We start from the raw sequence: 4,139 nt of genomic DNA on the forward strand, positions 1-4,139 counted from the left end.
TTAACAAACGGAGACGTAACAGATTGTTACAGAAAAGTGGGATATTTATTATTCAGTAAACTAATTCTTCATTTCAATATCAATGTTTTTAAAGACTATAGCATTGTTACAAAGAACTGGGAAATCTGAATTTAGTACACTACTTATTAATTATATTAACTCTTTGATAAAACATAATTGTCCTTAGTTTTCATGTGATAAAACTATAAAAGGTTCTTCTCAGTGTTGCTACAGCATGATATATAACTCCACTCTGATGATATATAAATCCACTCTGATCCTAGAAAGACAGAAGTACAGTACAATGTTTACTATGTGGTAAGACCTTGAAGAAAACTTGTGATGTTAGTAATACTACATGTCCTCTTTGCAATTATTAAAATGATTCATAAGGTGGAAATCAAAGTATTATAAGAAATATTAAAAAAATAATAATACCAAAGAAATCTTGAAATACCAACATTTCTGGATTTTGTTTTTTAAATCCATCACAAATATAGATAAAAACTTCAAAATAATTAACAACGAACAATTTTACAAACATCAAAACAGTATAAGCTTTCATGCGAGAATCAGATGAAGTTTAGGAAACATATTAAAATAATTAATTCAGTGGTTGGGCTAACATTTCAAAACTTGCAGATTTTTAACATATGCTATCTCAAAATCTGCATTTTCAACTATAACAACTACATTTATTTTTATGTATTGTATCAAAGGAATTAATTTCCAATTAACATTATTCCATATAAGTTAACATACAGACATTAACTCTCTTAATATGGGGTCAGTCCCAGGGACCAACCACGGGACCATTTTTACTTGTATATAGTTTTAATACTATAACTTTTAATACAGTGTGTGTGTGTATCTTCACAAAATTTGGTAGACTTTTAGTACATATTACAAGTATTTGTTCACAAAAAAACCAGTTTTTTTAATGTGGTATTTTTACTAAAGATTTGTCCGTGAATATATCAAGTATTTGTTTTGAATAGTTTGTGTACAAAGTGATTTTCATGTTAAGATTAAAAATACTTTTCTGCATCTCAAAAATCTCAGATTTGATTTGTGTATTCTTTAAAACCTCCTAAGTACATTTCAGATGTTTGTTTTCACTAAAACTATATTTTATCTGTTACTTTCTCTACCCTAACTTCATACAATGTTGGTAAATTTGACCTTGTAACCACCAAAATAAAAGTGAAATAAATTTAGATTACCTTTTTTCTTTCTAGAATGACTTGCAAATCGTAACATGAAACTACATTCGTTTATCCTAAGTAAATTTAGTCTTGTAACAGTATACATCTATTTACAACTAAATTTTATTGTTCTATTACCATTTGAACCATGTTTAACTATTAATCATGCCATTATAAGTTGTAAACCACTTAGAGAACATGGAGATCATGTTATGCTATCAAATTAAGTTACCCATGAGCTACTTGAATATGTGCCTCATGAAACATTTTTATTATATTGTTATTATTATTTATTTTACCTAATCTAACCTTGAATAACCTAAAAAGATCTCTATGTTTACATTTTAGTTACTCTTATAATAATAAATAAAGAATAGACACAAAAAATAAGAAATAAAGTACTTACCTGAATCTTCATTTTTCTTGCTGTCAATTCTCAATGACACTTAACCCTACTTTTTTTTTTTAGTACTAATGGTAGTAATGCACTAAATAATTTTTATTTAATCAAATAATACACCAATAAACATATACTAATGATATGCAAAAAGTAGACAATTTCCTCTAACTCTCACAATTTTCTGTCTTAACTATGCAACAAGAGCCATTACAAATTCATCCAAGCTAGTTGTTATCTTTCCCGTGGGAACAAAGGTTCTACTAACAGTGAAATTGACTATTCTCTATCCAGAAAACTTTATACAATACATCATTTGATGGATGAAACCTTGGCTTTCTATTGGTTAAAGATAATATAGAATTAAATGTACGAGAGAACTATTAACAAATCCTGAAAGAAAGGATGTGAAAGGTGGGTGTGGCAAGAGGGTTGTGATTTTTATTTGATAGCTCTGTAACCATACAGAATCGAAGGCTATAAAAATTGTGGTTTGTCTGAGCAATGACGAATTTAAAGTGAGTAAATTACGTTTAATTTCATACTTATTGAAGGGGTGGTGAATAAAATATAGAAGAGGAGATGCCTAGAGTAAATTGTGTCACATGTAACACTAGGGTAAATTCAGGATTTTTGAAAATATTGCTGTATAAAATTAAAAACTTATATATTATCAAAACATAGTTTATTAGCTAAGATTTTATGCTATACTAATTGGTATAATATAAATAAAAAGTAGTTTAATAAAAGTTTGAATGTAAGTCACTAAAACCTTGTGAAATGCACAGTAAAGGATGCCCCTTGCAATAGTGCCTAATGCTGACACCACGTACACATGCAGTGGTATATAGGATACTGGATACCTCTATAAAGTCCAAAATTTGTGCGTTAGTTTAGAAACAATGGAAGGTTTATTCATTATCAGTTACCTATTGCAACAATACTCTGTGCAGTGTACACTTTTCCAGACAATTTAGCATTATTTTACTTGTTTATAAATTTGTTTAATTTTGGAGCTTTAAATGTTGTTTCTGTAACTACACAGTTGCTCACTAGATCTTTACTAGCAATATTTGTAAATTTACATCAATGTCTGTAGTGCTGTTAAATATGGAGAAGGGTTCAATCCCCTCCCCTAGATTCACACCTGATTAAAGAAAATTTTAAAATAGTTCTTAATTCATTTTAAAAATTTGAAGGGGTTGAGACCCACTCCCCCAGCTGCATTCTTGCTTATACAACACTAAATAATACAGTTATCAAATAAAATTAAAGACATAACACAATGTAAAAAAAAGAAGCAAATTTACATTTTATTTAACATTATAGTAGTCAGAGAGTTAGCGGTGGGTGCTGCCAGCCAGTTTCCTTCCTTTCAATTAGTTGTATTTTCATGACATTAATCAAATAATCAATTAATTTTGATTAATTGCAATAATCAAAAACAGTACTAATTGGAAACACTAACCACAGTTATTCTATTACTTATGAGTGGAGATTTATCATTTAATCACTGTTCGTAAGTAAGTTGCCTTTTCTTTAGTCAGCAGTTCAAAATGTGTGACAATGATTAGATAGCTTTTACTTAACACTTAAGTGGCCAGAGAGTTGGCAGTGGTGCTGCCAGCCAGTTTCCTTCCTTTCAATTAGTTGTACTTTCATGACATTAATCAAATAATCAATTAATTTTGATTAATTGCAATAATCAAAAACAGTACTAATTGGAAACACTAACCACAGTTATTCTATTACTTATGAGTGGAGATTTATCATTTAATCACTGTTCGTAAGTAATCGATTAATTTGCCCACTTCTAGTATCCATCTGATCTAGTTGTTCATATATGTTAGATATGGCATTATTACAGGATTACAGTAGTGTCCCTGACACGTCTTCTTTCTCCCAAATATTTTAGTTCTAATATGATTCTAAATGGTATATATCCTAAAACTTGTATACTTGTATATTATGTCTAATCTAGGTGTACATGTGTGTTAGGTACTTCATCATTACAAGATTACAGAAGAAACCCTAAAACATATTTTTCTCACCCAAAGTTTTTAGTTTTAATCCAATTTCAAATTTTTCAGATCCTAAAACAGGACAGTTGATACAGAGAAGATACAAATCCCAGATGGTGAGTGTTTTAAGTTTTTGTTGAGTTAAAGAATAAATACAGATTTAGGCTTGTCTTTTGAAGTTCATGGAGTGTGTATATTATTATTGTAGCCACTGCTGTATTTTGTATAAGTATCTACGAATTGAATAAAAGTCTCATTTAATTCAATACAGTCAGTGGCAAATTAAGACACCTCGGGGCCCTGAGACAGTGAATAATAAGATTTTTGTTGTACAAGAGAAGTGGTACTTCATGACTAAATATACACCTTGGTCTACAGATGTTTGTATATTTATAATTAAATTCCATATTTTTTATATGTACGTTCTTTATTGTTAATCCTATTTTAACAACATAAGTCTTCCTAAAAAAATCTATATATTCATAACTATAATAAAATTTCAAATAGTGCTCCCAA

General features: G+C 29.1%; 1 long non-coding RNA gene across 1 annotated transcript in view; it reads left to right on the forward strand.

Annotated features, from left to right (window-relative positions):
• Positions 1 to 3,795, forward strand: part of LOC111083052 — a 16,717-nt gene extending 12,922 nt beyond the window's left edge. Inside the window, exon 3 of the long non-coding RNA XR_002608769.1 lies at positions 3,693 to 3,795. This is a non-coding gene — a long non-coding RNA (uncharacterized LOC111083052). The remainder of the gene's footprint in view (positions 1 to 3,692) is intronic.
• The last annotated feature ends 344 nt before the right edge of the window (positions 3,796 to 4,139 follow it).

The sequence above is a fragment of the Limulus polyphemus genome, unplaced genomic scaffold (assembly GCF_000517525.1).
Source record: "Limulus polyphemus unplaced genomic scaffold, Limulus_polyphemus-2.1.2 Scaffold8023, whole genome shotgun sequence".
In the NCBI taxonomy this organism is placed as follows: Eukaryota; Metazoa; Arthropoda; class Merostomata; order Xiphosura; family Limulidae; genus Limulus; species Limulus polyphemus.